The sequence below is a fragment of the Pinus tabuliformis genome, chromosome 3_2 (assembly GCF_031772625.1).
Source record: "Pinus tabuliformis cultivar Carrire ecotype Pingquan chromosome 3_2, CPIR1, whole genome shotgun sequence".
NCBI lineage: Eukaryota > Viridiplantae > Streptophyta > Pinopsida > Pinales > Pinaceae > Pinus > Pinus tabuliformis.
Genome location: NC_142302.1, coordinates 375,137,648 through 375,163,650, shown reverse-complemented (window position 1 = coordinate 375,163,650; position 26,003 = coordinate 375,137,648). Strand labels below are relative to the sequence as shown.

General features: G+C 32.8%; 1 pseudogene; it reads left to right on the top strand.

The window, feature by feature from the left end:
* Positions 1 to 6,060: 6,060 nt before the first annotated feature.
* On the top strand, positions 6,061 to 7,283 carry LOC149180983 (guanosine nucleotide diphosphate dissociation inhibitor 1-like; annotated as a pseudogene).
* Positions 7,284 to 26,003: the final 18,720 nt, after the last annotated feature.

Genomic DNA, 26,003 nt, shown 5'->3' with positions numbered 1-26,003 from the left:
GACCTTTTGAATGTAGCTTGTGAAACATTAGAATTTCCTACAAAGTAATGTATGCAATTATTTGTGTAGACATTACTTGATCCAATCAATTCCAATGGTTGGGCCCCAACATATCCTTTATCAAAATATAGTAGTCTCCCTAACTCCTATTGTCTCTCTCATTATTGTGTCCATTGTTCCACCAATACTCCTTCTAATAAAGGTAAAGCTCATCCTCAAACTGAAGCTTGTTTCAATTATTTCAAAGCAACAACAAAACCTTATATGTGTTATTTGATTTGTCCAAGCCACCATGAATTTTTTCTTGCAAAATTTATCTAGAAGTGACACATACTCAACGTTCTTAGGTGTAGAAAATTCTTTGAGTGTTCCAGACATATCCCTCCCAGTTGTTTCCTCTGTGTTTCGATAGGTCATAGTGTAAACTTCATCCCAAAATATTCGAATCTCATACCCAGAAAAACCTAAACCAACGTAACTTTTCTCATATCTATCTAGTATAATATGATGCATCATTTCCTGGTATAATGTAGGTGACCTATAAAGCTAATTCCAATCAATGAAGAAGTTCAATTGAGGAAAGATATTTTCATTAGGAACAGTCTGATGGTCTCCACTTTTGATAGCTTCTTAGGAATTGATAGATACATAGTCCCTGACACCTATTGTCTCTCTCATTATTGTGTCCATTGTTCCACCAATGCTCCTTCTGATAAAGGTAAGTCTCATCCTCAAACTGAAGCTTATTTCCTTTCTTTCTAAGTAGCAACAAAACCTTATATGTGCTATTTTATTTCTCTAAGCCATCGAGAAGTTTTTCTTGCAAAATGTTATCTAGAAGTGGCACATACTCAACTTTCTTAGGTGTACAAATTCTTTGATTTTTCAAGAAAACTCCCTCTGAACTATTGCATATGTGTTTTGATAGGTAATAGTGTAAAATTTAACCGAAAATATTCGACTATCATACCCAAAAAAAATTGAACCAGTGTACCTTTTCTCATATCCATCTCGTACAATATGATGCATCACGTCGTGGTATAATGTAGGTGACCTATCAAGCTACTTCCAATCAATTAAGAAGTTCAATTGTGGAAAAATATTTTCATTAGGAAAATTTCGGTGGTCTCGAATTCCATAGCTTCTTGGGCATTGATAGATACATGGTCATTCATAGCAGTGGTTGTTGCAGTTGTTGAAGAAAATACGTTGGAATATGATGGATACCCCAACTCTGCTTTATGCATTTGTTCTGCCAAGTAAATTGCATCCCCTTTTTAATATTCTTCTCCATTCTCTTTGGAAGAGTAAGCTTCTTCCATAGGTATAGCCTCTCCAATTTTAACAGGAGTGAGATCATGATCCTCATCCTGTTTGACTATTTCATTGGTAGGAGAATCCAATTTTCTTAGTAGGGAATTCATGGAATGAACATTGGAACCAGTATACTTTCCATTTTTAGTTCCAGTTTTAGTTTCCATAGGATTTGAGCCTAGGTGGGGAAGACAAAAATATTAGACATTCTAAAATTAACAATCCCTTGTGCTAATTATGTAAGTGAAACAAAGTGTGTTAAAAATCATCAGAAAGAAGGCAATGCTAGGGCATTTTTTTTATATCCTAACAACCTTTTTTTTGACTGGTAAATTGAACAAGAAGCATCATGTGATGGAATTCCAATGACCCCTCACTAAACCCTGGATTATGGTCATTTGTTAGAAGGCCTGGCACATTCCATTGTGAATGGTTGAACTTTAGTTTAATGAATTTACAAAGACAATGTAAAAGATAATCCCTTCTACTAAAGATGATAGTAAAATAGAGTTTGTTAAAACTTGTCTAAAGAAAATGCTAGGGTGTTTTGATATGTTCCAGCAGTTTTCTCAGTGACTAGTAAATTGAATAAGAGGTATTAAGTGATACTTCACCAATCCCTGGATGATGTTCGTCTATGCAATGAGTCAAAATGAATAAGAAGTATCAAGTGATACTTCACCAAATCCTGGATGATGGTCATCTATACAATGAGCCAAAACTTGTGAAATACTACCATGTTATTTAATCAATGCAATGCTCATTCCTTCAACATTTTATATTTTAATATTTTTTCATGTTGGAATAAAATATGAAATAATTGATTATGTGAGATTTTCTTTAGTTGAAAAACTGAAAGATAGGTCTATGACATGTTTATGTTTTGTGACAGCTACAAGAACAGAGATCCATTAACAACAGAAGATGGAAATGAAGTCATTGAAAAATTTCTTTGTCACCATCCTGAAATGGAACCTAAAGTTGGCAGTGGCATTAATCATATCCTGGTACATAAACGATTATGTTCTTCTGACTTGTATTAAACTTATTGGAATTTATTTGAGAAAGGATTATTAGGATTGCATTATATTATAGAGAATGAATAGACTACTATATATTTTGCAAAGGAAAATAACAAAGCTCACGTAGTTAACTGTTATATTATCATCTTATATGTACAAATTGAATTCTACACAGGGTAATCTCTCAACAATTAATGTTGGCTTGATTCGATTATATATATGTTGAACAAATCATAACATTTGAAAATTCATGAAGTCAAAGGATAAGGTAAGGTATGATTCTATTATTAGAACGTTTATGACATCAAGCCAACACATTTTAGTGTGATTTTCTGTGGACATATTCAATCTTCTTATATGTATCTACATTATTTTCTATTGTAATACTTGCCTCATCATTGCAACTCTAATGGTAGGTCTTATTATTTGATTCTCTTGTTTTTAGGATCTGTTATTTGTTGGATCTTTCTCCCCAACTATTATCCCAATCATATTCTTAATTATTTTTCTATTATTAGCATTCCAACCATTGGAATTTTACTGAGGAAGACTAGCATTATTTTCCATAGTAGTAATTGTCTCATTATTCCAACTGTTCCAACCCTCATTATTTGATGATCCTTTTTTAAGTAATTCCTAGTTGGTTGAAATTCCATCCCAATTATTACCCGAATTTAATCATGTATCTGTTAAAACTAGTGTTCCAACCATTGGCATCTGACTGGCTAAGGTTGGCATTATTTTTCATGGTACTAGTTGGCTCAATATTCCAACCACCCTTTCAACCCTCATTATCTGATTCTCTTGTCTTCAGTGATTGTTGGGAGCTGGAAATTCCACCCCAACTATTATTTTCTTCTCCATCACCACATTTTCAAAATTTTAATCGCCACCCCAACCTGATTTTATGTTTGATGTTGCATGTTTTGGGTTCCAACCCTCATTACATAGAACTTTTGGTAGAATATGCTCCTCACTTTGTCTTTTTTCACTCCAACCATTATCTCAATATGATCCATTTTCCATTGTCTTGGAAGTAGTGTTCCAACCATTGGCTTGTGACTATTGGTCAATATTTAATCCATCCATGTTGATAGAGAGATTATCAACCCAACCACTCTTATCCCTTTCTTCCGAATTTAAAGTCAAACATCCCCAACCATATATCTGGATTGGAGATTTATCCTAGGATTTCCAATTAGATGTCCTTTTTTGGAATTGTCCTCTTGAACTAGTGAATTTGCAACAAGATTCTCAAAATTAGGTTGCTCCCCGAAACCAAAGATATCATCTGAAGGCCTACTGAAATATGAAAATTTCCCCTCTTCATCTTTTAGGTCATCAACATCTAGCCCAAGACATAAGCTTGATGGCAACATTTCCTTTTTATTTGGTGCCCTGCCTAAGATTTTGAAGAGTTCACAGACTTCCAATTGTCTATGCTAGTAAACCAAAGGTTCCTTTACCTCCTACATACAAATAAAATGAAGTTATCACTGCCCCTGGTCTCCATGCCTCATCCTCAGAGATAATCCTATGTCAAGACTCATAATTACGGATGTTTTACTAATTGTATTTAAAGTGTCCAAACAAAACATTTTCCTATACAAAGTTGCAAATATTTTAATGCAATTATCAACACATGCAGAAATTACATATAAATAAAACACACAAAATATATTTGAATAGAAAATATAAACCTTGAAAGGTTTTACTAGGAGAGATATTTTCTTGGATTCCTTTTGTACCAATAGAAACAAACTTGAATGAAAGGCTTTCTTCAGCATCATTTCAGCACTGTTCAAATCACGACTAATGAATGTACAAAAAAGTTGCAAAATTTATTAACATTACCCCATAAAATTTCAAAATATGAACTTGTTCCCATAGGTGCACATCTACCCCGAGAACATGTTGTGATTGCATGAGACAGGGCATCCTTCACACCTTTTTCAATTTCTCTCTCAAAGCATTTAATGGGTGTCAACATATTCATATTTAAGTTACTTTGTGGCTCTTGATGATATTGCTAAGAATAGAAAGTGTGACCGAATCAAGGCCTTGTACAATGAAGTGATGTCCATCATAAACTTCATCATAGTGTATATTATTTTCCACTATATTTACCAAATTCACTTTACTTGTAGCTACTTAGACTTGCAAGGACTATATTTGGCCACTATTAGATTTCCTTCAGGCACTTGTTGAATGTTGAATGAGCATTATTTGATAAATAGTGAGTGATTTATGGAAGAAACTATATTACTTCAAATAGAAATGGTTCTTCTATAATGCAAGATGCTATTATTGATCCTTATTTTTGGGCATGGGTTAAGTACGTCTTGTTGATCACCAATCCAATTTATAACATGATTGTCTTTGCAAATTCAGATCAACCAATGATTGGATTGGTTTTTTAACAGATGGAGACCATGCTAGGCCAACTTAAGGATGTTATTGAGTTGAAAGATGTAAAATTGTGTGATTATATTCTTCATAGAGGTGGAAGAATGGTGGATGAAGAAAAATTTCCACTTGATTCCTTAGCATATGTCCTTACACCAAAATGTGTTGCTACATGATGGTTGGAAACATCGTGCAGTGAATAGAAAACCAACATGGATCCAAAGGTTGGAAGTGATTACATGTAAGTAGTAGACAAGCTTGTCCCTAGTGATGAGTGCGATATCATATAACAACAATTGAGAAGAATCATCAATATTCAAAGACTATTGTTGTTTCCATTAAACTAGAGATTTGAAGAATATGACTTCTCTTAGTGGTGGAACATGTATGGTGGTTTTTCCCTACAATTGTAGTGTTTAGTGAAATGGGGGCTTTCATGGGTTGTGAACACTTGAAACAATTTACCAGGTACAAAATCCCATTGTAACAGAAGAGGCTGAGGTGAAGAATTTAGCTAAGAAAAATGATCATTTGTAAAATGGACAACTCCTAAATCTCTACAGGTTTTATGTTTTGCAAATTTAAGTTTATATTGGGCCAATATGCAAGAATTTATGGTACTAGGGCTATATTGTTTTTGAGGAAGATTGTAAAGGTGAGGTGGGATTTAGATAGACCCCCTACATATTTTTTTTTCTTTGCATTTTCTTGACCCAGACTCAAAAATTTATGATTTTATTAACTCATTATCCAGTTTGGCTACAACTTTCCTTTAATATAATCATTACTCATTTGGGTTTAAAAGAAAAAAGTTATTCTAGTGACCTAGTTAAGGTTTGTGCATCTTATTTAACCCTAGTATGGGTAGCAAAAATGTGTTGCTACAACCAATGCAAATGAGATGGAGGGAAAAGAGAAATGAAGTCTTTCAAGTGGTGATCTAAATACATGTGTAAGAAAATCTCTAAAATTCCATCTGATTGGCACATGAGATTTCAAGTTTTCTTCTTCATCTTGGAGAGATACATATGCTTTTGGTTGTTTGACCTTCTGATTGCCCATTGGATGTCATAGGTGAGCTAGATGTAAAATGAGGATTACTTAGAGAACCAGCTGTGCCACTAAAATATTATTTCCCATAGTTAATAATATAAGTATTTTGCAAACTTTCAATTTGGGTCATTGTGTAATTGCTTGAATGATTCTATTTAATCATTTCAACATTTTTAAGAAATACGCAAACCACATTTTTCATTCCCACTAGATGAATTATTATGATTTTATAATTTGTTTATAAATTTATTTTGTAAATGCACAGATGACATTTGATGAAGAAGGTAAAGTAAATGGGGTGACATCAGAAGGTGAAACTACCAGATGTAAAAAAATTGTTTGTGATCCATCATATCTACCTAATAAGGTAATTTTACTTCCATGATCTGAAACTTAAAAGATATTTTATTATAACATAGTTGTAAAATATTCCTATTTCATGCTGCCTAACATGTTTTCTTTAAGTCAGGTTAAGAAGATAAATAAGTTTCTCGAGCATTTTGTATCATGATCCACCCCATTTACACTTGATCATTTTTTCTTTTATTTTTATTATAGAATAGTTGTAGAATATTCCTATGTCATGCTACCTAACATTTTGTTTTTTTGTCAGGTTAAGAATATAGGTAAGGTTTCTCAAGAAATTTTCATCATGAGCCACCCCATTCCAAATACAAATGATTCACAATCACTGCAGATTATTTTGCCTCAAAAGCAACTTGGACACAAATATGATATGTATATCCTCTGATTCATATTTTGTCTTTTCAAAAATAATATTTTTTGCCTTGTGCTTTTTTGGATGAATAGGAGGAATTCATATTTTTCCCTCATTACAGACCATAGTTTCTTAATAACAAGGTTTTTCCAAAATTTATGGACGATATACATGTAAATGCATCAATGTAGATTTATGATTGCAGATTACAGGTTTTTACAGTACCCTCTACTTTGTAATTTACATGACTTTTCTTCACCTTTCATTTTGTAGGTATGTATTTTGTTGTTCCCATTCACATAATGTTTCTCCCAAAGGAAAATACATTGCATTTGTTTCAACAGAAGCAGAGACTGACCAACCTGAGAAAGAATTACAACCAGGATTAAATTTGCTTGGAGCAGTTGATGAGATGTTTTTTGACATTTAAGATATATATGAACCTATTAATGAACCATCTCTTGAAAATTTCTTCATATCAAAAGTAAATGGTCTTCCCATATTTTCTTTGACTTTTGCATTTATGTATGGATAACTTTTTATTATCAAGTCTAGGAAGGTACCATAATGTAGAGAATTTTTTCCTGCAGAGCTATGATGCAACCACACATTTTGAGACAATGGTTCAAGATGTGTTTGCTATGTACACACAAATCACAGGAAAGGTAGAGTTATTATCTATTTACACTTCATCATTTTTCCTTTTATTTTTTTGCAGGTTTATTTTAGTTGTTTCCCTTAACAATCCTGATTTCTGTGCCTGCGCTTAATTCCCATTCTTTGTTTTTTGCTCACTGGATGACGTCTCTGTAGGATATGGTTTATAGTCCAGAGGAGTTCAGAATAATTGGCAAATAAAACCTATTGCGGCCCAGATCTCTCTAGTTCTGGCTATTCGTTTGAATCCAGATTCGATGAACTCCATATTTATTAGCTAAGATCATGGAGTGGGTCCAGGGAAGGATGCGACTTCATAGTGTGGAGTATGGCCTTAAAAAAATAACACATTTGAACCTCAGAATTAAAGACTCCCGGATTTAAGTGATCTTAAAATAATCAATCATGATCTCCACATTTTATTCATGATCATACAATCTGGCATCAATTCACGCTGCTCCATGGAGGTCGTACATAGATCTCCTTCGCAACACGGTTTCTTACCATGCTCCGACGCTCAATACAAATGCACAACTCTGTTATCGATTCACTGAAATGCAAACATCTCTTATTAAAACCAAGTATTTCCCAACGAATCCCAATGCAAGTATCTGGGAAATTTTCCCTCAAGGTCCAGCAAACTTAAACTCTAATTCATTAATATATCATGCAGAGAACTGAATGTTAATTGCAAAACTAAAACTCTGCGACCAATTCAATACATCGATTTTAAAAGAACTCCAACTGTTGACCGCATTTTATTTATGCGATGATCAAGGTCCAATCTTAGTGCATGACAGAGAGCTTTTTTTTCTTAGACCAAAAATATCGTCATCGATCACGTTCTTAGACCAAAAATATCGCCATCGATCACGTTCTGCTGATACGTTGAGCGATCACAGTCAATATCAAAGTTCTGCACAGTGGATACAACCACAACTTCTCTCAATGATGCTCCACGCACAAGCTTCAATCACCGGCTTCAAATACTTTAGCTTTACACATGATTCAACACGTTAGGCTTCACGCACAGGCTTCAACACCGTTCACAACGCTTCGGCTTTACGCACAATTCCATGCACAAGTCCACACGCTTTCACAACCTCCACCGACTCTCATACGATCAATCCGATGCTTTCCTTTGGTATCTCATTCCAGGTACGCAACTCTTTCCACAGCTACGCAGGTACGCAAATATGCCGGTATGCAACTCTTTCCATAGGCTCAACGACCTTATACAATTAGACTTTACACAACTTGGCTCATTTTCTCACAACATCCATTAACTTCACATGGGGTAATGCAATAGCTCTTATACCAATTGTAAATAATTAAATAAAATAAAAACTTAATTCAATAGACAAAAACATGAAAATAATTAAAGAAAATAAAAACTTAATTCAAAAGAGAAAAACATGGTGGAGAATGGTTTTTAAGCCTAAATGTCTTATATTCACAAAGAATGATGATTTAATATATATACAGGAAGCTATGTCTCAAGATAGTCTATCTTGGACATGTAATTTCTTGGTTGAGTGAATACCTCAACCACACACTAATTTAGGAGGCTAATTAGTTGGAGAGAATCTATCAACCAACTAGACCTCAACAAACTCTTAAGTATTAGGAACATACTCATTGTATAATTGATGAACACATCAAAAACAAGTAGGAATTATATTTTCCAAGTTTCATAATTTTATTATTTTGGACTTATTGATTCTGAGTAGGAAGCTAACCTTTACCTCAAAATTCTCATAATGAAAAAGCTATAACCGCCTCCCAAAAAGAAATGAACGACATCTTTCATTATTTTACTCACCTCATCCTTACTTATATGATTCCATTGCTTGTTCTAAGAAGTCATCTCAACATCTTAAATATCTTCATATAATTTTATAACATTGCAAGGAATACAACATCAATTTAAACCCCCTCAAGTGTGTGTTTTTTGTATTTTTTGAATTTTTTCTTGGGTTCATTATGTCTAAGAAATACATTATGGTGGACCTCTCCAAGCCATTTGTAAGATCTTTCATCATAAAACTTTGTGCTAATTATAAAGCTTCCAAGGAAAAACCAATTTTCTAGGATGCTTTATTCCTAACTATGCGAACTAAAGTCATGATTTTTATGAATTTTGCATGAACATACGTATTTCGTATGGGATGAGTAGACCCAACAATATTTTGACATCTTAAAAAATATACTATTTAAATCTTCTCTCATTATTCCTCCTAATTTCATAAGGGACTACAACCTATACTTATAGGCATCTAATGGATCCATCACTAGGGTGCTTAATGGAGCCATCACTAGGGTGCTTGTTCAAGAAGGAGATGAAAAATGAGAACATGCCATTTACTATATCCAAAAAAAATATGTTTGGGCTACTCCCAAATTATGAATAGGATTAGAGTCTTTCCCGTATTTTGGTACATCCATCCAAAGGCTGTGACATTATATCTTACTACATATATTACCAAGGTAATAGCTAATTATAACTCCATGTCTTACATACTAAGCCATAGAAATATGAATGCAAGGTTTCCTGATGAATCATCATCCTTTGCAAAACCTAAATCTAATGCAAAAAGTCATTGAGATGAAGTGTTGGGACTGAACTACCTCTCTTGCAACTAAAATCCATCTCATAGCAGTGCTCTAGTAGCTCAATGCACATGTCAACAACACTTATCAACTCTTCACACACTAGTCATAAAGTGCAAATAACATGGAAATGTGGGTACATCCCCTTTTATATGCTCCATCTTGTTAGAAATTAATTAACAACGGAATGAAATACAAAAAATATTTCAGAAACACATAAAACAAGAGAGACATAGATATACGCTGTTCATCCAATTTGGGCTACGTCCACAAAGAAATAACTAGTCCTTCCTTTTATATTATCCAACAAAATGAAGAGATAAAACCTACAATAGATCCGTTGTAATTTCCTCTTCGCTCTCACACAATCTCCTCTCTCTTTCTCGCTCAGAATAATAATCCACAACTGCAATACAATTCCCTCATATAAACCAAGGGTTGCCTTCTAAGGGGAAAAACCCTATATTAACATATTTTCTACAATTAGATCATCCGCCTAATGAACGACCCAAACTGACTACGAAATTGTAATATTTTGCGAGGCATATTTTCATCTTTTTTTAGTTTCAAGGGCACTACACCCGAAATCCCACCAGGGTGGGGGAGGGTTGTGGGTTCATAAAATTCGTCGTCTCCCCCCTGGACCTCCCTAACGACAATTAAATGGGTGAAATTTACCACCCGTTAGGAATAGGGATCCAACACGATTGAAACAAAAAACCTCTAAACAATGAGGAAGATAATCAGGTTCCACACCCAACATATCTTTATATTTCTTTTTCATCATTCAAAAGCACACAACATACATTTATCAAGCCACTTAAAGCTTTGGAATCATCATGGCCCACTCTACACAATGGTATGAACCATTTTCTCATTCAAAAAAATCACCTAGGGGACCCTACTCTAGCCTTGCCTCCTTACAAGTGCATCAAAGGAACTTTTTCCATTTTTCAAGTGGTTTACATTATTTTCCATTTTTATCATCAATTATTTCACTCGTGATTCTTGATTTTCTTTGGAAATACTCCATTGGTCACTCATTGCTAATGCCCCATGGCATGTTAAAATGGGGGGAAATCTTTGAACCTAAATGTATTTGCATTTTCAAAATGGAATTGTAGGAACCCCCACTTAACTCCTTAAATTTACCAAGTCACTCCCATAAAACGAACAATATGGCCCCTAATACTTGACTAAGAATGCTTCCACCACCTTCACCTCTACTTTATAGTTGCAGCTAGCCCATTAATCCTTTCCACCCACACAAATTTCTAAACTATATAGCACCCCTTGTAATACTATAATCTATGTTGTGTTATAATCTATATTAGGAGTCCTTTTTATTACATCCTGTTCATGTTCACCACGTGCCTATTTTCTTAAAATTTTGTTAACCTTTCCTAGTTAGCTCCTAAGTAGAAATTTCATTAGTTACTTCAAAATGTGCCATTGGATATGCATTTAGCATCTCATTTCCTTATCATAATTTATTTCAGTGCATATTCAACCTCCATTCATAAATCCACTAAGATACCAACCAATTGGGCCCCCACCTTTCTTAATTTCCAACTTACACTATTGTGCAAGTCACTATTTTCATTGGAGCACCCAAATTCATGTTTCTACATCCCCCAAATATTTTTTGATATTTAATTAGCTAGTGTACCACAATTATGTTGGGAGAAACCTTCTTTGATCACCCCATCCATTCCTTTCTCTTTATTGATGGTCGTCGCACTCACTCTTAGAAAATAATTTGCATTAGAAATTTCCTAGGTCTACTTGGTCCCCCATAATGACCTTTAGCTATGTCCTTAACCACCCTGGTTGTGGTTCACTATCACGTGTCCTCATGTATACCCATAATAATAGTACAAACATCAACCCACTAAGTATCATCTTTGGTACTCCTTAGGACTCTAGAGCCTTATTTGTCCCATGATGCCTTCACAATTTCCTTTTTCTCATCCATTCATTATGATTCATCCAAGGGAAGTCTACCAAGTCTCACTTGGCTCTGTTGATCTTGTCTATCATAAAAACACTTCACTACCTTACCAATGTGGTACCTGACCTATATACAATTTTATTTTAAAGGAACCTGTTCCTTTACCATCATTGCTTCCATCTTTCTAACATCATATCACAAATTTTAGGAACAAAGTAGTACCTTGGTTCCCATTACCATCCAAAACGATGAACCTATGAAGAAACAAAGAAAGTCATCATGTTTATTTTCTTTTATTAGACTCGTTTTTGTTTTAATTAGACTATCTATTATAACAAGGTTAGTTGTACTATATAAAAGTTGCATTTTCTAGTATTCACTTGAATAACTTATGTGTGGTATGGTATTCTTCAGCCACACTTTAAACATCTTAATTTAGATCACAATCATCGAGATGTTTGTGTCAAAGCTTCATTTTTCTCTCACGAGTTCCCCTAAAAGAAATACATATTTGTACTTCAACTTACTAGTCTCACGGGACACCTCAGATAAGATCCATCAACATCATGTCACTCATTGTAATTAGTTTTATGGATTGGTATCCTGTGAGCATCATACATGCCTACGTAATTTGTATCTTGTATATTCTTCTTCCTAAAATAAACACTCACATTTCCTACCTCTCACGACACAAGTGGACTTCGTCATCTAAGTCTTAGTCCCTCATATTTTTGTCACCCTAGTGCTCTTTCTAAGGGATGTCACAAAACTTCCTTTTAGATTTCATGGTTTCATTGCACTTTTTATAAGAAATACACTTTTTTCTTGTCATGATCCCTTCAACTTCTCTTTTCCTTAATTGTAAATAATTAAATAAAATAAAAACTTAATTCAATAGACAAAAACATGAAAATAATTAAAGAAAATAAAAACTTAATTCAAAAGAGAAAAACATGGTGGAGAATGGTTTTTAAGCTTAAATGTCTTATATTCACAAAGAATGATGATTTAATATATATACAGGAAGCTATGTCTCAAGATAGTCTATCTTGGACATGTAATTTCTTGGTTGAGTGAATACCTCAACCACACACTAATTTAGGAGGATAATTAGTTGGAGAGAATCTATCAACCAACTAGACCTCAACAAACTCTTAAGTATTAGGAACATACTCATTGTATAATTGATGAACACATCAAAAACAAGTAGGAATTATATTTTCCAAGTTTCATAATTTTATTATTTTGGACTTATTGATTCTGAATAGGAAGCTAACCTTTACCTCAAAATTCTCATAATGAAAAAGCTATAACCGCCTCCCAAAAAGAAATGAACGACATCTTTCATTATTTTACTCACCTCATCCTTACTTATATGATTCCATTGCTTGTTCTAAGAAGTCATCTCAACATCTTAAATATCTTCATATAATTTTATAACATTGCAAGGAATACAACATCAATTTAAACCCCCTCAAGTGTGTGTTTTTTGTATTTTTTGAATTTTTTCTTGGGTTCATTATGTCTAAGAAATACATTATGGTGGACCTCTCCAAGCCATTTGTAAGATCTTTCATCATAAAACTTTGTGCTAATTATAAGCTTCCAAGGAAAAACCAATTTTCTAGGATGCTTTATTCCTAACTATGCGAACTAAAGTCATGATTTTTATGAATTTTGCATGAACATACCTATTTCGTATGGGATGAGTAGACCCAACAATATTTTGACATCTTAAAAAATATACTATTTAAATCTTCTCTCATTATTCCTCCTAATTTCATAAGGGACTACAACCTATACTTATAGGCATCTAATGGATCCATCACTAGGGTGCTTAATGGAGCCATCACTAGGGTGCTTGTTCAAGAAGGAGATGAAAAATGAGAACATGCCATTTACTATATCCAAAAAAAATATGTTTGGGCTACTCCCAAATTATGAATAGGATTAGAGTCTTTCCCGTATTTTGGTACATCCATCCAAAGGCTGTGACATTATATCTTACTACATATATTACCAAGGTAATAGCTAATTATAACTCCATGTATTACATACTAAGCCATAGAAATATGAATGCAAGGTTTCCTGATGAATCATCATCCTTTGCAAAACCTAAATCTAATGCAAAAAGTCATTAAGATGAAGTGTTGGGACTGAACTACCTCTCTTGCAACTAAAATCCATCTCATAGCAGTGCTCTAGTAGCTCAATGCACATGTCAACAACACTTATCAACTCTTCACACACTAGTCATAAAGTGCAAATAACATGGAAATGTGGGTACATCCCCTTTTATATGCTCCATCTTGTTAGAAATTAATTAACAACGGAATGAAATACAAAAAATATTTCAGAAACACATAAAACAAGAGAGACATAGATATACGCAGTTCATCCAATTTGGGCTACGTCCACAAAGAAATAACTAGTCCTTCCTTTTATATTATCCAACAAAATGAAGAGATAAAACCTACAATAGATCCGTTGTAATTTCCTCTCCGCTCTCACACAATCTCCTCTCTCTTTCTCGCTCAGAATAATAATCCACAACTGCAATACAATTCCCTCATATAAACCAAGGGTTGCCTTCTAAGGGGAAAAACCCTATATTAACATATTTTCTACAATTAGATCATCCGCCTAATGAACGACCCAAACTGACTACGAAATTGCAATATTTTGCGAGGCATATTTTCATCTATTTTTAGTTTCAAGGGCACTACACCCGAAATGCCACCAGGGTGGGGGAGGGTTGTGGGTTCATAAAATTCGTCGTCTCCCCCCTGGACCTCCCTAACGACAATTAAATTGGTGAAATTTACCACCCGTTAGGAATAGGGATCCAACACGATTGAAACAAAAAACCTCTAAACAATGAGGAAGATAATCAGGTTCCACACCCAACATATCTTTATATTTCTTTTTCATCATTCAAAAGCACACAACATACATTTATCAAGCCACTTAAAGCTTTGGAATCATCATGGCCCACTCTACACAATGGTATGAACCATTTTCTCATTCAAAAAAATCACCTAGGGGACCCTACTCTAGCCTTGACTCCTTACAAGTGCATCAAAGGAACTTTTTCCATTTTTCAAGTGGTTTACATTATTTTCCATTTTTATCATCAATTATTTCACTCGTGATTCTTGATTTTCTTTGGAAATACTCCATTGGTCACTCATTGCTAATGCCCCATGGCATGTTAAAATGGGGGGAAATCTTTGAACCTAAATGTATTTGCATTTTCAAAATGGAATTGTAGGAACCCCCACTTAACTCCTTAAATTTACCAAGTCACTCCCATAAAACGAACAATATGGCCCCTAATACTTGACTAAGAATGCTTCCACCACCTTCACCTCTACTTTATAGTTGCAGCTAGCCCATTAATCCTTTCCACCCACACAAATTTCTAAACTATATAGCACCCCTTGTAATACTATAATCTATGTTGTGTTATAATCTATATTAGGAGTCCTTTTTATTACATCCTGTTCATGTTCACCACGTGCCTATTTTCTTAAAATTTTGTTAACCTTTCCTAGTTAGCTCCTAAGTAGCAATTTCATTAGTTACTTCAAAATGTGCCATTGGATATGCATTTAGCATCTCATTTCCTTATCATAATTTATTTCAGTGCATATTCAACCTCCATTCATAAATCCACTAAGATACCAACCAATTGGGCCCCCACCTTTCTTAATTTCCAACTTACACTATTGTGCAAGTCACTATTTTCATTGGAGCACCCAAATTCATGTTTCTACATCCCCCAAATATTTTTTGATATTTAATTAGCTAGTGTACCACAATTATGTTGGGAGAAACCTTCTTTGATCACCCCATCCATTCCTTTCTCTTTATTGATGGTCGTCGCACTCACTCTTAGAAAATAATTTGCATTAGAAATTTCCTAGGTCTACTTGGTCCCCCATAATGACCTTTAGCTATGTCCTTAACCACCCTGGTTGTGGTTCACTATCACGTGTCCTCATGTATACCCATAATAATAGTACAAACATCAACCCACTAAGTATCATCTTTGGTACTCCTTAGGACTCTAGAGCCTTATTTGTCCCATGATGCCTTCACAATTTCCTTTTTCTCATCCATTCATTATGATTCATCCAAGGGAAGTCTACCAAGTCTCACTTGGCTCTGTTGATCTTGTCTATCATAAAAACACTTCACTACCTTACCAATGTGGTACCTGACCTATATACAATTTTATTTTAAAGGAACCTGTTCCTTTACCATCATTGCTTCCATCTTTCTAACATCATATCACAAATTTTAGGAACAAAGTAGTACCTTGGTTCCCATTACCATCCAAAATGATGAACCTATGAAGAAACAAAGAAAGTCATCATGTTTATTTTCTTTTATTAGACTCATTTTTGTTTTAATTAGACTATCTATTATAACAAGGTTAGTTGTACTATATAAAAGTTGCATTTTCTAGTATTCACTTGAATAACTTATGTGTGGTATGGTATTCTTCAGCCACACTTTAAACATCTTAATTTAGATCACAATCATCGAGATGTTTGTGTCAAAGCTTCATTTTTCTCTCACGAGTTCCCCTAAAAGAAATACATATTTGTACTTCAACTTACTAGTCTCATGGCACACCTCAGATAAGATCCATCAACATCATGTCACTCATTGTAATTAGTTTTATGGATTGGTATCCTGTGAGCATCATACATGCCTACGTAATTTGTATCTTGTATATTCTTCTTCCTAAAATAAACACTCACATTTCCTACCTCTCACGACACAAGTGGACTTCGTCATCTAAGTCTTAGTCCCTCATATTTCTGTCACCCTAGTGCTCTTTCTAAGGGATGTCACAAAACTTCCTTTTAGATTTCATGGTTTCATTGCACTTTTTATAAGAAATACACTTTTTTCTTGTCATGATCCCTTCAACTTCTCTTTTCCTTTATTTTTTTTTACCTCTCTCCTCCCACTCAAATTTTTCATTCATTCTTTGTACCAAGAAGTTCCCCACCACGTCTTCTTGTTCCAATAATATAGGAAAGACACCTTGCTAAATGATATATGAAAAGTAACCTGGCGGCTAAACGCCTCCAAGCAGGAACGAGCATTAGCAAGGCTACCAAATATTGGAGGTTAGCCAAAGCAACGGAAAGCATAGCAGAACTAATTACGGAGATGAGAGGCTTAACCTTCCAGACCGTGAGGAGAAAGGCTAATGGTCTGGCGGATCATCTGGCAAACTTTGGAGCTGACAACCCGAACATTGTCATGGACAGGTGTTGGCATGAGGTCGATTGCCCAATCATTAAAGTTACATGCGAACAGCTGGCGGCAAAAGACTTAATCCAGGCCAGCCAACCTTAATAGGTGATGGCATTCGGCCTCGGTATCGGAATTATAAGGATACCGGTTGTGGATATAAGCCCAAACCATTCTACGGGATGATAGGACATCTTAAACGGTGGAGCTCCTGGCGGCGGCAGGTTTTTCAGAGAGGCGATCATTACAGTTCGAGAAACGGGATGCACAACCTCAGCAAAAGCACAATCAATACGCATGGAGTGGATCCGTATTGCAAGGTTTCAATGCCATTAATGGCAATTCTGCGTGAGAAGAGGTGGAACAAGGCTCCGCGGATCAAGATTAAGCATGCAAGCATACGGGGCATCTCAAACATAACCTTCCACCATCCCCACCGATGGAAAGTACCAAACACTTGGCTTAAGGTCAGTCAGACTGGAAGCAGCCATTTGCATTCCTATTCGACCTGCGTCAGCTTCGCTTGTGCGATCCTCAATCACACTTATCATCAAAGTACTACCACCTTCAAAGGCAGTAACTCCATCCTCATGAGGATGCACAAAGGAATTTGCTATAAAGCAGCGGGCAACTGCCCTGTCTTCCTCACAGTTCTTCAAGTTCGTATTGAGATTGATTCTGTAAACGGAATTGGCTTGAGTCGGGAGAGACACGAAGCGTCGGTGATGGATGCGGGAGGAAGTCGCTGCGCAGCAGCAAACCGGGACCTCCAGGAGGCCAAGGGAGGCTATGAAACCCGGACAGTAGCAAGAATTAAACGAAAGATTGCTGAACTCGAAGCTCAAGCCAAGCAGGAGGAGGAAGGAAGAACGGAGGAGGAAATTGCAGAGGAGGTGGACTGGCTGAAAGACCCGGGAACCCCCTCGAAAAGGGCAACTCAATTTGTCAGGACCAAGGCGGAGAGCTGGCGCACCAAGACCCTAATAGCCAAGGCTCTGGATTCGATTGAAAAGGAGAAGCAGCACATTGTCACAGAGGTGAACCTCACAGAGGCACAAATGGCTAAGATTATTGATTACAATAGCGTGCTGGACAGCAAGATCTCCACTGTGCATGAGGCGGTCAAAACTCTCAATCGGATGCTAACGCTGCTCATCAGGCTACTGAGAGACTCTATTAACACGGCTCCTCCGACCCCACAGCCGGCCACCACTGCTGCGGACCAGCCCGAATCCCTTGAAGCAATGCAGGCGAAGGTGGATCGCCATGTGCGGGAGATAGGACTGGACACCATCGGCCAGATGGGAAAATACATCTAAGGAGGCACCTGTGTAGTTCTCCTCTGACCTCTTTCTGTCTCGGCATTTATATGTCTGTGTTGTTGTTTCTTACTTCTGTCTCGGCATAAACATGTCTGTGTTGTTGTTTCTTACTGTAATGTGTCGGCAGTATCAGTGATAAAGTTTTGTTTTGCTCTGTTTCGAGCCACCCTGCGCGGTGGGCTTCTTTTTGGTCCTTTTGTGTCAAAACTTCTAAGCAGGTGATTAGCTCTCGTTTATTGTACATCCCTGCTTGATCTGCCTCGGCAGATTTTTTTGTATTATACTCTGTTCTATAATATAATCTTCTAACTTACACAAAAAAAGATATATGAAAAGTAACCATAAGGAAATCCCCTACTCCCCCCTTACCTTCCTCACTTGTAATATTGGATACCCTAAAGGCATTCATGTCCACTACTCTTGGTTATCATTATTTTTATTATTTACAAAAGTAAAATTATTTAGAATGTTTATAATACCATGGTATTTCTACCTCATGGTGATCAATGTAGAAAAAACTAAAATTATCCACACTTAGTTTTAGAAAAAATTAAATACATTTGTTTTAGGAAAAAAATAAAAAATTATAGTATTTCAATCCATTGAGAATATAAACATCTATATTCTTAATATGAATTATAAATCTATTTTATGTTTGAAGAAAAAATACTTTTCCTTCAATGCATATATATGCATTCCTACATATGTTCTATTCTAGATTCAAGATAATTTTGCATAACGGGCAAAAGAAACTTTTATGAATAAATGGGAAATTCCATTTCAAAAATAAATATACTTAATAGATTCATTTTTGATGATATAGATGTGCCTTTCTAACATTTATGTTGTTTCCTTGAAGGGAGAATAGGGAAAATTTTAGGGGCTAATATTTGCAAGTGGGCTAATTTTCCATGCTTTTTCCAAAAACAAGATTTACCAATTTCCATTTTTTCCTAAAAATGATTCGCCAAAATTTTACAATACAAAATTATTTTACCTTAACAATAGCCAAAATCTTAGAGAGAATAATATCAAACCATTGGAAATATAAATATTTATACAAAAATATCACCAAATATTTTAAAGTTTGCATATTAGGAATTAGTATAGAGTTTGCATATTAGGTACTAGTAAAATTCGTCAAAGTTTTTGAACTTTAAGATAAACTTCCATCTTTAAAATTTTCTCTGAGGGAGAATCCACCAAATTTTTGATGCTCTTATGTTTCTTTATTAAATAAAAAATGTATATGAAAAATATTTTAATTGTCGTAAATAAGTATAAACATTTAAATTTAAAATATATATATATATATATTATTTGGAAAAATTAGATAACTTAAAACTAAAATTTACCACATGTATATATTTTATATTTCTGAAACATATAAAATATATAAATATTTTGCATTTCTAAAGACAAGGACAAGGTGTTTAGGTCGTCATAATTTATGAAAAAAAAAACGTTGCCTCGTAAAGTTTGAAGAAGGTATTTAAGAAGTTTCCGAATGTTCCTTTGATTTCAAAATTTATTTTCATGAAATTTATTTAAATTAACTAGAGTGTATATTAATTTTATATTAATATGTTTTTATTGAAATATGTGTATCGATTTTAACATAAATATTAATTTTCTATTTTATTAATTTTTTTTCATGAAATATATGTAAAATAATTAGAGCCGTATATTAATTTTATATTAATATTTTTTTATTGAAATATGGGTATTGATTTTAGTATAAATATTAATTTTTAATTTTATTTCATAGTAGGTTTATTGATTTTAGTGTAGATGTTGATTTATATTTCTATTTGATTTTTTGTACTAGATGCATTAATTTCAATGTAAATGATAATTTTACAGTGAAATGGATGATGTATATTTCTTTCTAGATTAATATTTTGCAATGATTTTAGTGTATGCACGAAGTAGTTATTTATTACACACATTGATTTTTGTGTCATAGTAATCATTACTCTAGATCCATATTAAATAGAAATGAGCAAAAAAGAGCAAGTTGACATAGAAGTCCTCAACAAATAATAACAAATAATAGATAATGCATTTATTTTAATGTAGATGTAATTTTTGATGAGATGTAACTAGATGGATGATGTGAATTTCTTTCAAATTAATTATATTAATAGAGTGCATTTCTTTTTGTGTATGCACAAAGTAATTATTGATGATATTCATTGGTTTATATGATACAAAATTATTATGCTAGATCCACACTAAACAAAAATGAAAAATAAATATCTTAAATCAATACTAATCTTCAACCTAGATCCATTTTAAATAGAAATAAACAAAGTTTCATAAAAAAAAATGGAGAAGCAAAGAACGAATCAACAAAAATAGTCACAAAAAATGACAAACTAAAAAACAGATAAAACAAATAAAAGAAAAAACTGAATGACAAAAAACATATCGAAAAATGACAAAACAAAAAGGAAATTGATTAGAAAAGACAAGAAAAAAATGAATGAAAAAAACCATATCCGAAAAGAACAAAACAAAAAGGAAATCAATTAAAAGGGGAAAAAGAACAAAACAAAAAGGAAATCGATTAGGGGAAAAAGAACAAAACAAAAAGGAAATCGATTAAAACAGACAGAGGAAATAAATTTATGAAAAAAAATGTTTAAAAGGTATATATATCCAAAGTGTATGTAAATCTCATTGATATGAATATTACATATGAATTTTTTGTGATGGGATTAATAAATTAGCTCAAGTTTAAATGTGTCATGTGTTTGAGGATGAAATTCAAGTATTTAATATAAACACAAATTCAATTTGCATGGGATTTAGAAGAGAAGGAATCATTAGATTAATTTTAGACATGATTAACACATTTTAAAATGATTAGATTAATCATATGTTCAAATGATTTTTTGTTGCCAAGCACAATTGACACTAATTGATAGATCTATTAAGTATATAGAGGAATCAAATCTCCTTCATTATAAATCTTTCATCAATTTTTACAATAAAAAAAATACTTGCATCTCAAAAAATTTGTTATATTCAAAATTAAGATGAGTCTAAACATACTCTACAAAATAAGAATTATTAAAAATTTTACTATTTTAATTTTCAATAAAAAATATATAGTAAATTTAAAAGTAATTCAATTTTAAATAATTCTAATAATATGAATATTATTTTAATTGTATATTTAAATTAAAATGATATACAATAATAATAAAAAAATTAAATTATATTTTTGTATTTTAAGAAACTTAATAAAATAAATACTATTTAAATTAAAATAACATAAAATAATTAAGGGAAATAATTTCTTAATTTGTCAAACAAAATGTCATAATTTTTAAAAAGAAAAACACATACGTGCATGGAAAAAGGGAGAGCACAATTCGAAAAAGGGAGAGCAAAATTCTAAACTTTTTAACAAGGTTGTATAGCTAGGGTTCCTTTTTGAGTTAGAAAAGAATAAAGACATACAACTTTATATTAATAAAAATTACAATTAAAATAACAAGATAATTCATTATAGTATTAATAAACTTTAATATCATATTTTTTCATTATAATCTGTTATTTGTATAGATTTGTATGGAAACTTTATATTATTTTCCACAAAAGATACAGCTTCCTTTTAGAAATGCTTCCATGGGAAAAGACGATGTGTGGTGTTAGATTAAAATATGGTTAAATTAATTTAGTTTAAATATAGGTAAATTAAAATATATGTTTTAATATGTTATTTTTATTATTAATTTGTACTATGTACTTTATTAAAGTAAAAGATAATAAAAGAAAATATTGCAATTGATAAATAACTGAAAGAACTCAAGGTTTTCATCATCAACCTCATTGATGCATGTGAATGGAAGAGAAGCTTGACAGAAACTTTTAGAACAATCACATTAGGCTATTGATGTTAAATGGTGATAACTAATTTGATTTTATGTTTTCAGCATCATTTAATTTTAGTTAGTGTTTTAATGTACTATAAAAGTTCAAAAAAAATTATTAATAAAATAATAAAAATTATCTCAACCTTATTTTATTCCGTCCTTGCATTTAATAGAACTACTTCAACCCAAAAGAGAAAAAAAATTAGAGATATATTGGTTATTTGTTCATTATGAAGGTGAAATTCAACATCCCAAGCGTGTAATGAGAATTTTGTTCCAAAAAGATCTCTGAATATAAAAACAAACAGTCCATAATATTTGATAAGACTGAAACTATGCCATATCACACTCATAAATAATGATTAATTACATTAAAGCTTAATTCTTTCAAAAAAATAAAATTACAAAAATTAGAATAAAAAGACGTTATTAGTTAAAATACCACATCATTAGTAATTAGATTGAATGGACAAACACTTTTTTTAGGAAATGAAACATCGACCCTTAACCTTGAAATTTAAAACATAATGATTTATTTAATGTTACAATTATCTAATACTAAAATGTTGCAAACACTTCTTAACTTAATGAAAATAATTTTTATTCAATTAAAAAAATATGAAAAATATAGATGTTCTTAAAAACAAATTCAATTTTAAAAAATGAGAAATATAGATATTTTTTTAATATAAAAATATTACAATAAAAAAAATAAATTTTGAGAAAGTTATTTTTAGTTGTATATTTATTTATTATAGTTTATATTTAATTTTATTTAGAATAAATATTTTAATTATTAGTTTGATGTTAAATTAATTTGGATATTATTTATCTTTGGTTAATATAAATTTTATATAGACAAAATATGCTAGGGATTGTCACTCATAAATTATTTTGAATAATATATTTTTCCTTATAAGTAATGGTAATAATTTTTAAATATATTTAAAATATTATTAAATTTAGTTGATGAGTTAATTACAATATGTTTTTCAATCAGTGCTTTGTGATTGTTGTGAAGACAATAACGTTTAAAAGGTAGGGGCGTTCTAAAGGCGAAATATAGGTCTATCATGTATGACCTGAGAGATGAGCGAAATCTAGATTTGAAGAGGAAAGTTGTTACTCGGTAAATTGAAGCAGAGACACTGATCGTTATTGAAGCAGAGAGACCGACTGTTACGAGAGGAGAAGAAATGGCGAGTGATGCGAGGAAGCTAGAGAATAATGAGATAAGAAACATGGCACTATTTGATTGTGAGTGATCAGTTCAAATGCAAGAGATGTGGGAAGTGGGAGACTAGGTTCCGTCAGATGCAGACGAGAAGTGAAAATGAACCTATTACAAGTTGTAACTACTATTGGAAGTTCTGCTAATCTTTAAAACATACTTAAATGATGATAGTTGTTACAGTGTGTCACATACTATGCCTATTTTTCGTCTTACATATTTCTTTATGGTTGGATATTGACAAGCAAGCAACAGGCAAACATGAATATGCATTTATGGTGTTCAAACAAAATAGTCATGTGTAAACCATATGACTGAAATTATCTAGAATTATCACACGCACTATGAGGGTACACCATACAGGCTGTATGGAAATACAGGCTCTGAGTGGATACATTGGCTCCAAAAATTATTTCACAATAAAACACAAACAAAATAGTCATGTGTAAACCATATCACTGAAATTATCTGCAATTATCACACGCACTATGAGGGTACACCATACAGGCAGTATGGAAATACAGGCTCTGAGTGGATACATTGGCTCCGAAAATTATTTCACAATAAGACTCACACTTTTAACCGATCACAAATCAAAAAAATAAAATTGGAAAATAATTAAAAAAATAGATTGATTTTTTTATAATTAAACATTATTAATGATTGATTTAATTTAATAAAAGGTTAATATGAGATCCTTTTATTTATGAGACAAAGGACCAAAGACCCATTTCTTTTTACGATTTTATTGTTAAATTCTAAAAAAAACATACATATGTTATATTCCACTCTTCTAAACTTGAATTTATGACCTTTTAAAAAGAAAAACCTCATATTATAAAATAATATATGATGATGATGATGATGGCTAACGTCCGCTGAGACCAAATAATGATCTATGGGACCTAAAAAGACAAATTATTTATTTTGATTTAAGATTTTATTCCTATGCTCAAAAAGCTTCCTCCCGAGTTCACTATAATTTTGGCATTGTAAAAGGCTAGGAAGGTCAGTATTGTAACAAAGGTTGTGAAATTGAGATCTAATGTGGTTGTATGCAGGGCACTCTAAGAGGAAGTGGTTTTCATCCTCGATGCTCCTATTCTCACAAATATGGCAGATCCTTTCCATCCATGGTGTTTTAAGAACTGCCCAGCGGCCAGTTTCACTATGGAGCTCATGAGAATTCGTTCTAATGTTTGCTATATTAATTTTCTTTTTTGAACTAGTTAGAATAGAGAGATACTTTTGATCTTCAAGGGTGGGGTTGATGACCTTCTTATAATAACTTAATTTTCTTTTAGACGCTAAATCTTTCTCACACCACAATTTTTCTTTGAACTTAGAAGTAACAATATCTTTAATGTTATTTATATTTTGAAAAGCGTCATTCTCATTGATCTCCCAATAGTTTAACCAGGCCTTTGTGTCCTTATGCCATCCTCGGTTAAGCCTTAGGTGGTTTTGGCTGGAATTTAAAGCTAGCTTAGGAAGTCTATGATTGTCTATGTTATTGAGCTTGTGCTTGTACATCAGAAACCTGAGCATAGCTAGGCTCTCAATAGATGAAAGACCTGCTTCTATAAGGAGAATAGGATAGGGTGTATTACTTTTAATTTTCAGGTTATAAGTTATAAAACGCTTCTGGATTTGCTCAATCTTCCTCCATGATTCTCTGGAGATGCTGCAGCCCCAAACTTCACAGCCATATATATATATATATATATATATAACTTTATTAAATTCATATATTTAAATAATATAACTTCCAAATATATTTATTTAATTCTTTATTAGTGAATAATTAGAAATTATAATAAAATATAAATATATAATTGATATATTATCTTTGTCAAACCGATATATTTGAATAATATTTATATTAAGTTACGTCACAATATCTTTTGATATAACGAATAATAAAAACATCCTACCTATATACTTTGAGCAAAATAAAGCAAAACCCTTGGCTAGTCATTTAAATAAATTTGAACTAATTTTTATAATCTTTTTATATGAAAATCATTTCCCCATTTAGAAATTTAATATGAGAAAACGTCCATTATATCCAACATTCATTAAGGTTTGGGTTTCTCACATTGTTTGGAATAGCTCATGCAAAGTGGCAATGAAATAGTTACCAATCTAAAGGGCAACTTTCCAAATCACATGCATGCCACTTTTGATTCCCCTACATTTATTAATACTTATCAATCACTCTGAAACAAATATCTTTAATACATATGACTAATGACCTAGTTTTTGATGGGGTCTGGCATAGATGATGGTACACCATATAGTCAGTTTGGCAGTACGGGGTTCCGACTGCATATACGTAATAGTAACGACAACCGAAAATTTATTTCACAATAAGACTCGAACACTTTTAACAAATCACAATTAATTAGAATAATTAAAAAAAATGATTGATTTATTTTTATAACGTAAACATTATCCATAATCGATTTAATTTTTAGTCAAAAAAAAAATAATAAAAAATCAAGGTATTTTCGAATGCGTAATACACCTGCCGTGTGGCAGGCATAAGAGTGGTTTAAAAATCT